Consider the following 10,704-nt stretch of genomic DNA (forward strand, 5'->3'; position numbering starts at 1 on the left):
TCCACTGTTTCATACTTTTTGTAAAAAATAAACATCAAATATAAAAATAAAATGTTTTATATTTAAATCATAAGAAAAATTTTTTATATTTTCTTCTTTTTCCTTCGTCCATCATAAGCTTTTCACGTGGCATCGCATATAAGTTCGTTAGCGGCGATGCCACGCCCGAAGAAATGGTACACTGAGTTCGACGCGGATAAGCTTATACGCGTTGCACCGCGGCAAGAATCAGCTCGGAAGACGCCACAGTGCTCTCGTCGGCTAACCTACGCTGGGAATATGCTGGCGCGAACATGCCTCCGCCGTGCTTATCTCCTCTCCTTAAATTTTTTCCTTTGTACATTCTTGACAATATTATTAAGCGCTATTTTTCCTTTTATTTGTTTTTGAAGCCTTGTGGTAATAGAATAGCTCATTTTGCAAAATGGACGTACGTTAGCAACATCCATGGACATCAATCGGTCCGACTGGATGGGAAAACAACTTTTGTAAAGACTTTTCTTCGATTTATTTCTCATACGTACGTCTCCAACGTACATTTCGAGAGAGTTTTGTTTTATTATGTGGAATGGCAAGAAGTCTATCGTTAATTATAATACAACATTCGTGAAAAAAAAGAACAGAGTGCAGTTGGGGATGCAGCAATATTAAAATGACGAAGAAGAATATAATTGAATTTCGCGAAAGTTTACCTCGTCTGGATTATTGAAATGATCCGCTTTCTCCAAAATTAGTGATAATTGACAATCTTATGAGAGAATCGTCGTGCGACTCGATCGTGCCTTTTCACCAAAGGTAGTCATCACAAGAATCTCAGTGTTACTCTTATCTCACAGAATCTCTTCATCAAGAGCGTGGTCAACGCGATATATCGTTCAACGCGAATTACATCATCATTTTCAAAAATCCACGTGATCGCGCTCAAATTCGTTCAAATTCATTTAGTGTCAAGTCAAGTCAAGTTTATCCCGACGATCCGAAATTCCTAGAAGAGGCCTTACGACTATTTGCTATTCGATTTGAAACAATCAACCCCGAACGAGTATCGATTTCGAATGTGTTTTTCCCGAAGATATGACTCATTACTTCTACGTGTTACGTAGATTATTTTTCAGTGGATTCGTATAAAAGAGTACGGGTAATCATACGTGTTAGTTGTGAATTTTTCTCGGAATGAAGGTGGGTGACAAGAAATCGCACGACAAAAATCGGCATACATTCGATCGGTAACAGAAACGCCTGTCTCTTCGCGGCGTTCTATCATTTGAACAAAAATCAATCTATAACCTTCTTACGCAGCGCTCGCACTGACGAAAAACTAATTCATTGAATCTGTAAATGTTTTAATACACTCAAAATAACGTTTCGCTCGAAAAAAATCGATTAACCAAATATAAAACGGCTCACATCGTTCTAAAACGTGATTATTGGAAAGATAAAAGAAAGCAATTGATGCAGCGAGGCGAACTTTTTTTTTTATCGAATCTTATTATCACTAATTATCGAAGGAACGAAATAGTGAGGATAAAATTATGGAAAGGGTAAAAAAAAAATGGTTTTAATTTCGACAGAAAATTTCGAAAATGCAACATCAGCTATGTCAGAATTCAACATCATTCGCTGACGAAGAATCAAAAGAAATCGCAGTACCGCAAAATTCAGACATTCAACACAGCGAACACTAATAATACAACGCAAACTTCTGGAATTCATCTAATATATCTCGAGATGAGTCGTATTCTTAATTCTGACTAGCCGCGCGATGAAAGTGGAAGATGAAAAATGTACAGAGAGACATTATGCGATATCTGCGATTTATCCAAGAAACACGAAGACAGAAAGACGCATGCAACGAAAACAAAAATGCAGAAGACAATGTCAAGAAGATAACGAGATGACGAATGATGACGTTTATCACGATCTCACGCAAACATCCGATACCGCCAACACATTCCATTCAGTAATATTATTATAAATTTATTATATTATTATAAAAAATTTCGAAATTTTGACGACTCGCTCATAGAATTCGTCAAACTCAGACATGGAGAAGACTATGGTATTTGGATCTCACTCACACCATTTCGCATACGCATAAAAAGCGAACGTGGGAAGAACACATCGGTTGCACCCGATGGCGTGGCAGTAGGATCCGTAAATCATATTGTATTTCAACCAAATCGACGTATATTTCAATCAAAAACTCATGTCGCCACTAAACAGCTCTTACACATATCGCGCATACATCGAAGCATTAAATGAAACTTATCACATATTATTTTCGGGAACCGGCATTCACTTTTTGAACGAAGGTAATTCTATTTATAAGTAGAGACAATTACGCCAATGGCTACACTCTTTTCGCTTTTGATATTACCGCTAATTGCGCAGGGCATTGGAATCTCGCTAATTGCGCAGGGCATTGGAATCTCGTGAATCACAGAAGCTTACGATTAGAAATGAAATTTGAAAAAGCTCTTTCCGTGATTATTAATTGTATCATCTATATCGAGTTTGATAACGTTTTACAAAATCGACTCCTCACGTCAAGTCCTGTCGGATCGACTTTTCCGGTTAGCCCTATGACCTGTAAGAAAATTATTTTCCCCCCACTACACATTTTTTTTCTCATCTAATTGTACGCAAGATGTTGAAAAAGCTTCAGTCTTGCTCGTGATATCGACGCTGAAGTAAAAAGAGTAACAAAAATTCGAGTATCATAATGGATATAATCATCGACAGATTTTACAAGATTTTCGCGAAGAAAACTTTATTCCGAAAGAAATAAAATTCTAGATTATTATGAAATTGATAATTTTATATAAACAAATGGAAAATATGTATTCAGGTATTTTTCAAGATTTATTCATACGACGATGTTTCACGCAATCAGTCTCAGTTTAGTCCTCTAATGCAATCTCACACAATCCAGCACTCACGTTTCGACATATATCTTTCCCAAAAGATATATGCGGCTTCTCAGAAAAAATACGTAAGTTTAAAAATTAATATTTTTCATTGATATAACATTCATCTTCTGACTGAAAGTCACATCTCGCAATGTAGCACGAATGTCATCATTCGTTTGGATTTCATATTCGTTATATAGTTTAAATTGGAACGAAGATTCTAATCCAGCGAGAAATAACCGACAATTAGATATGTAATTGATATTAAATTGACTTCGTATCCATGTCAATTTGATACCAATTCAATTAGTTATTTTTCACTTTTTATACCAACATTGTAAGTATCAAATAATTCAAAGCGTCATTTCGCCGAGCGATACGTACAAATAATGGTGCTATAAGTGCAGCCAAAGGGCAAAGCCATCATGTCGTTAATTGTACAAAACATCATCATTCCTCGAAGTGGCAGCTGCAGGTTCAAACTCAAAAGATCGTCGTCCGTAATACAAGAGCCGACTGTGTCAACGGTGCAAAGTGCTCAAACAAAGCAATTGCCAGTCGGTATCACTAATATAAATTCGCCGATCGTCAAGATGCTCAGTCGAAACAAACGGCTCCCACAATTTTCAAGTCTTACATCAAAGAATCTCAGGCCTCGTATAAAGCACAGAAAAATCTGTTGACTATCGCAACTATGTCGAATGTAAATATCATGTAAATATTGATATCACTACATTAGCCTCAATAGAATCAGAGAAGACAAAAACGGAAAGCCTTCAACTTGTCCTAATTTTTCTTCAGGAAAAACAAGATAAAATAGAGAAATCTCCAATTGAAAACGTGAAAAAATTGAACGAAACAAAGGCAGCCACGCAGACTCAATTTATTTTGGTTTTGCCAACAGAAAGCAGCGATGGCACGCAAATCTACATATTGGAAGATAGATAAACAAAGACAGGTACAACTACTCGATCATAATGCTCCCATTGGAAGAAATTACATAAAATCTGGACGGCAGAACTTTGTATAAATCTTAGTTCAGGAGAAGATCTAGACAACATTGTTCTTCAATTCGACAATATCTAGCCAAACATTGTCCGATCATATATTAATCAATCATGTCGCCTAACAGAACCGATATATTCGCCTTCGGTGACTTCGCTGAATCTGAATCTATCGGTTATGACATCACTAAAGTAATCTGTCTATTCAATCGACGAATCCTTTTACACATCGGTGATCTCCATTATTCCATCTTCCCTCGAGCTACTGATCACTATTACGAATCCCAGCATCTCCTACATATCCGCCACAGGAGAGATACAGATTCAAATCCTTGGTAACTGAATACCTTTTACATATTTGTCTATTTACATATCGGTATAAAATGTATCGATTTTTAGCTTTATTCCAATTTAAACTAAATATGACTAATATCAATCAAACGAGTAGTAACATTTTTGTTACATTATGAGATGTAGCATTAAGTTAGAGGATGATGTAATTTATATTAATGAAAAATATTAATTGTAGCTCTTACGAAAAAATATCCTCATTTTGGGTGTTAAACACTTTAAAAAACGTTCAAATTTGGGTGTAATTTCGGATCGTCAACTAAAGATTACACCCAATTAAAGGTTAACGTCCAAAGAAATCCATCAAAATAAATAGTTTTATTACATAAAATTAATTAAATCTGTTTTATTCCTAAAATAATATTATTAATTTACAATACTTTTTGAAATGCACATGACAAAAAAAAAATTATAATAAAAAAAAACGCTCTCTTTCTCATTTGGGAATTAATTTCCTTATTTTTCTAAGCAGTCACCCATTCAATATCGTACCCCATCCAACGGTGCTTGAACACTGCAATCATATGAGAACTGTTGCTTCGATGATTCAAAAACATTGAATGTTAGTACAGAGTGTGTCACGAAAATTCGGACAAATTTCATTTTAATTTAATTTCTATATTGTGCCTCCGCCAGAAGTTGTTGTTGGCATCCGAGAAAGCCTGATACTTCTAAACAGTCATATTTTCAAAATGGCCGCGATGTTGAAACCAAGTGCAAAATATAATCGAAGAACCGCGACGATCATCGAAGGCCTTCGCACTGAGCGCTCAGCAACGGAAATAATTCGGTTCTTTGAATATCTAAGATTAACCGTTTATGACGTTGTGGCAAAATATACAGCTTTAGAATAATCTAACGAAAGTTTCAGTATGCCAGCGAGGAAAAGTCATTCGAAAGAACGCATCGCGAAGATCCCCACAGTCGTGGAAAGGGCTCAAGCGTTGATTTTGGATGAGCTCATTACGAAAATTAGCATCGATTGTTGGTGTAAGCGAGCCAACAATGCGTCGAATTGCCGAAGAGAATCTTCGATATAAATTGTACATACATTAATGATACGACAGATGCTCTCTGAGGCTGCCAGGACAAGCCGAGTTATTCACCTGAACTCCCAACATTCTAGCCTCCCAACAATCCAGATTTAAATCCCATGGATTACGTATGAAGTGTAGTTGAAAAGGTCACAAATTCGACATCCCATGTGATGTCATTAAGGATTGCTATTGAGGCAGCATTCATTGGCATGGGCAACGTTACATTACAACATGCGTGCGAACGCTTCAGACCGAGAATAGAGGCCGTCATTCAAACTAATAGAGGATATATCGAATAATGTGAATTGTGCTTCCCCAAGTGCCATGTAAAAAAAATTTTTGTAATTTTTGTAATATTTAATTTTTTATTGAAAACATTTTGTTTAAAGAAATTGTTCGATTTGTCCGGATTTTTGTGGCGCATCCTGTATATAACTATGATATATCTCAATAGAGCTTCAACATCTTTAAAACTGCGTGAAACATCTTTTTGACGAACTTTATCTAGGTTGCATTTGAAAACATTATCTGGATGTCCCTGTTTTATGTTATCTTTGTTTCACATTGAATAACAAGGATAAAACGATACATGGGGGCACTCAGATGATATTTCCGAACGCAGCCTAGATAAAGATTGTCAAAATGTTAAGATTTACACTCATCTATTGAGTGTCATGAATAACCGCGATTGGGTGTTACCATCAAATTCGTTGTACCTATAGTATACACCAAACTATTCACCGAATGGTCACTCTCAACTGACACCCAACATTGATGCTCAACGCTTAAATGATACCCAATGTTGATGATAAACATCTAAATTTGAATGTTAACACAATAAATTGAGGGTTTTTTTTCATAAAAGAGAACTTATGTATTTTTACTGAGAAGCCACATGTAATATTTATTGGAGAAATTTTCGAGTCGAACACATTTTGTGTCGAAACATGAATGCTGTATCGCGTGATGTTGCATTCATGGACTGAACTGAGAGTGAATGCAAAATAACGTCAGCTAGACTAATCTTTTAAAATATCCTAATACATATAATATTCTGAATTTGTCTGTAAAGGGATGTCACGCTCTGAGATTCTATATACATAGTTTATGATTTTCTTATTATTTATACATCCCATACGAGTAATTTTGACAGAGAAAGAAAAATTTAAGCATATTATCTTGTTTTCCATTGTATGAAAAAACTTTTTATAAAGACTTTGCAAAATGTATACGTTTTTGTAACTGTAAATACAGTAGTTCCTATTCCATATAAATATTATTAATTAGCGTTTTGAATTAAAAATGTATAATATGCCATACTAACATTTCGTTCGTGACTTGTTCGTGATTAATATTATTTTGAATTTTTTGTACGTAGCATTGTAATTAATTGTGCAAGTTTTGTTTAACGCTTTATTGCTTTACTTAAACATTTGCTTTATTTCTTTTCTTTCCCTCCTTTGAAAATATAAAAAATTGTCAAATTTTTATTTATTAGACAATTTTTTACATTTCCTCCTGATGGAAGAAACCATCTTCTCACGGTTTCCATTGAGGAGTAATATGGATTTATTAATTTACATTAATATTGATTTATTAATCAAGAATGTTTATAAAAGATGTAACTTGTTATTTATTAAGATTTATTGCATGTACAGTTGTATTTCGTTGAACAATTTTGATTTGTAATATATGTAAATGAGTAAAAATGTATGAAATAATTTCAACACTTGACTTCTGTCAACGTTTTTAGTAAAGAGTAGATTCCTTATTTCCCAAACTTTCAATTTTAAAGCGCTTTTTCGTTTATTTTTCTGCGTTATTCTTCAACTATAATTTGTATAAATTTTAGAAGAAAGTCTAGAATCAAAAAAAAGAATACAAGTATCTATGGCTGAAGAAAATTTGAAACTTATTTAAAAAAGTAAGAGACTCATTTTGTGTAGTCCGGGATTAATTTGTAATATATACGAATATACGAGTTTTTGCATAATTGCCAAACAAAAATTGAAACATATCCCTGAATATATGTACCAAAAAATAGAAAAAATATAATAAAGATGTTAGAGAAGAAAAAGAATAGTTTATAAAGTTTATTTCAAGATCAAAAAGAATTATAATGTTTTTCAAACGTAAAGTTCATAGTCTTTCGAGTATACGCACAGAATTTAGTAGATTTATACTGATATCTGTAACACATATTGTTTTAAAAATTAAAAAATTGATATTTCAACAAAAAAAATAAAATATCGAAATTAATAATTTATATAACATATTCTAAATGGTATTCTTGGAGTACTATTATAGACGGAATTTTTCTGGAAAAACACTTAGTTGATATTTGAACACATGTTTTCATCAAATGTTTAAAATTTGCATTTTATAGTTAAAAAAAATTGAAATGATTATTTAATCTATATTGGATTTTTTCTTATTATAAAATTGCATTTTTTTAGTAATAATAATAATTGATAATTGACATTATTATTGTAATAATATATTAATATTACGAATATATTACATATTCATTAATATATTTTATTATTATATTTAAAAATCAGAAATACGATATATTTCGCAACATTGAAGCGTGGAGAAAAAATATCGTGACAGAAAAGTCGAACCAAAGCGAGGATGAACAAGCGATAGCCGAGGAGAAAAAAAATCTTTCAAAATTCGTCTCATCGATGGATAGAGATAAAGCTAAGCTAGCATTTCGCAAACGCCAAATTTTTAGAATTCTATAATGGCACGTGCCGATAAAAGAGGTAAATTCTGAATTTGCGCAAATATTTCCTCTCACGCTCTCCGATGACGAGAAATGAATTCACTGGAAGTTTTAAATGCATTACATCATCTCAGTGTCCGACATGCAGAAGTCTATCCTGCCGACTGCCAACGGTGTGGACGAGGTTGACTGCCCTTGTCACTAACACAGATCACGATCGACATGGCCAGCATTGCCTTCTACATCGACGAATACGATACTGAAACATATTTCGATAGCTATGGCTTGCCGCCTTTGGACTCAAAATTCCTCTTACAACTTCGTCGAAATTCCACCACGTATCACTGGAATACAATGACATTGCAAGGAATACTTTCTCAAACTTGCGGGCAATACTGCTGTGTATTTCTATATTTTATGTGTAATGGTTATAATCTTAGCCAGTTTCTTACTCTGTTTACCTTTGATTGTAAACGCAATGATCAATTGATCGTACAGTTATTTCATTCAAATTTTTTCTTCATAAACATCATTCATAAAATCAAACATTTATAAAAAAATAAATTCTCATGCTTTATGCCCTCATGTTCATTCGTCTACTCTTTTAAAAAGTAAAACATAAAACTAATATTTTATGATCACGGAAATCTTAACAATTTCTCTATGACTCTCCAAATAATACCAAAATATTCTGGGAAAATGGATAGATAAGAGTATAACGCAGTTGAAGCGTGATCAGAAAATAACGTTGATCAGATGTTGATAACAGATCTTGTAGCGTGTATTTCCATAAAGACGAACTTCAACTTTTTTTAGAGTCATCATCAGCGTTAATACAATTCTTACAGATTAATACAGGTAGAAGATATGCGAGATCACTCATGTATCAATAGCAGCCACTAATTGAAAGATCCAAAGTAAGGTGCATAAATTTCTTTGCAATTTTACATAATTCATTTCATTTGATGCTGAAAGATGATTACAGGTACAAGAACAAATGATAATAAGAAAAAAGTCCAAGAATTCGAAATATCATTATAAAACAAATATATAATATTATAAGTAAGAGTATAAAAATATTAATTAGTCAAGGCATGGCAGAATTAAGACTCAGTCAACTGCGTTATACTCTCATCTGTCCGTTTTCCCAAGATTTTTAAATATTTTATGTAATATCACTTTTTTTTTAAATTTTAAATAAATGTTTTTGATCATGTAAATTTCGCCTGTTTTTTACTCCTAACCTCATCCCCTTTTACATCTCCTTTTCTCATGTATTTCACATTTGGATAATATTCATTAAAAACAAAATGTAGAAGAAAATTTTTTTTTAAATAATGTTCGAATCAACACACCGATTACGGCACGTGTCAGCGCGGACTTACTCATTTTTGTTTTACCTTTTCTTTCTCCTTAGTAAAAACAAGAATCTACCGAAAATTTTCGTGAAAGTTCTCGTCATAAATAATAAGAAACTCTTTCACTAAAACGTCAGTACACCAATGACATTGAGCCGCTGCAGCAAAAAACCTACAAAACAAAAACCTGTGTGCTATTCATATTCGCTGCTATTCATCTTCCCCTTTCTTTCGAAAAAAATAGCTTGATCTCAATTTTTTTTCCTCGATTTTCCACTATTTTGTCACGATATTTATCTCTGTCGACATCCCACCCTTCACCGCATGGATGACTATGCACAAAGTCAATCAGCGTATGCGCAGCCATAGACCGAGCCAATCAAAATGAGCCGTTTAATTACCTCGTTACCCTCATCTTCGCGTCACCGATTAATCAAAACATATTTTTTCAAATAGGCCACGCCCCCGCCACCGGAGGTGGAATGGTGGAGATTTGTTTTAACGGCCAATGGCTGCCCATATATTACTAACGGATATCCCATCCGGGATATACCACAAGAAAATATTGTGAAACATTGCAGGATATCGTAAAATTTCGTGAAATATCATATGATATTCTATCAATATCTTAAGATATCCTAGCTTATTCAAATCCTTTCATCACATAACACAATTCTTTAAGAAATGTCTCAAGAATGCAGAATACAGCAAAGGAATACAGTTTGCAGGAAAGAATATACATTACAGATATAATATATATTATTTCAAATTAATTTTATTTCATTATAATATTCTTGAGACTTCCACGGGTGCCTTCCATATAAAGATTATGCGTTTCGCGGGTTTCCTCCGTGTCCAGATCCATTCTTGGAGTGCCAACCTTGCAGTCCACTTCACCAGAGCGAGGAGCAGCCTGATATTGAGCTGTTCTTCGGATCGTTCCTTTTTAATATTACTACTTGTTGGAATGGTGGAAGGAAAGAAGATAATTGTGGATAAGAACGGGGAGGAAAGGTGAGGGAAATCGATCAGTCTTCAATAAATGGGAGAATACTTTTCCATATTTTATTTGCTGCAGCCATTATCTCTATTTAGATTGTTAGGGTTTTTGTATCTCTATGGCTTCTCTATACTTTTTTGGAAAGTATGTAATGTTGGGTTTGTGGTCGTTTTGTCAAACAGTATTTGACAGTATTTGATGTCCTATTTCGATGTTGTATTTTGATAATGTTGATTGTGTGACGTGTTTTAATCTGACATTACGTTGATGTTCTTTTGTTCCATTCTTCTAGTTTCTCCAATATGTATACTTGCCCG

General features: G+C 33.8%; 1 pseudogene; it reads left to right on the plus strand.

Annotated features, from left to right (window-relative positions):
* Positions 1-4,027: 4,027 nt before the first annotated feature.
* On the plus strand, positions 4,028-8,519 carry LOC105624891 (annotated as a pseudogene).
* The last annotated feature ends 2,185 nt before the right edge of the window (positions 8,520-10,704 follow it).

The sequence above is a fragment of the Atta cephalotes genome, assembly GCF_000143395.1.
Source record: "Atta cephalotes unplaced genomic scaffold scaffold00093, whole genome shotgun sequence".
Taxonomy (NCBI): domain Eukaryota; kingdom Metazoa; phylum Arthropoda; class Insecta; order Hymenoptera; family Formicidae; genus Atta; species Atta cephalotes.